This window comes from Propithecus coquereli, unplaced genomic scaffold, assembly GCF_000956105.1.
Source record: "Propithecus coquereli isolate 6110/MARCELLA unplaced genomic scaffold, Pcoq_1.0 Scaffold4, whole genome shotgun sequence".
NCBI lineage: Eukaryota > Metazoa > Chordata > Mammalia > Primates > Indriidae > Propithecus > Propithecus coquereli.
Window position 1 is genome coordinate 2,755,717 of NW_012149729.1, and position 510 is coordinate 2,756,226.

The 510-nt window shown below is 28.8% G+C and overlaps 1 protein-coding gene across 1 annotated transcript in view; it reads right to left on the bottom strand.

The window, feature by feature from the left end:
• The window catches only part of PTPRZ1 (protein tyrosine phosphatase, receptor-type, Z polypeptide 1), a 242,740-nt gene that overhangs the window by 91,326 nt on the left and 150,904 nt on the right, over positions 1 to 510 (bottom strand). The gene's annotated exons all lie outside the window — the stretch shown is intronic.

Here is a 510-nt window from a genome sequence, read left to right on the forward strand (position 1 = left end):
TGTATTATATATGCTGCAAGTAATCTGCTCTAGGAAACATCTGGCCAATAAGCTAATTTGCATAAAATACATTAACAAATGAAATGTATTTCTACAGAAAATTGTTACTTGACGAGGTTCTACTGTTTTACATCTTGTCACACAATACCTATACATACTATGCATATTAATGCTCAGTATTTAACTTAGGTGTATAACAGCAAGCACAAAGTGAAACGTATTTTGTTGGTTCACAGTGCCCTCTTTAGGCAACATTAAAGTAATCAAAGAAATAATTCTAAAAAATTAAAATCTTTTCTTAACCCCACCATTAGCTCTCAAAATTTAGTAATAGATTTTTTTTTTAAAACTTCCCAAGCTGATGTGGGTGTGCAAATTATCTAATTTCTTTCTATGGAATGTGCCAGAGAGAGGTGCTTATATCATATTATCATATTTTATAATTCATTAGAAATAGTTTACAACTTATTGATGATAAAATTTGTTTTATCTATTTTAGAGACAGTTAAA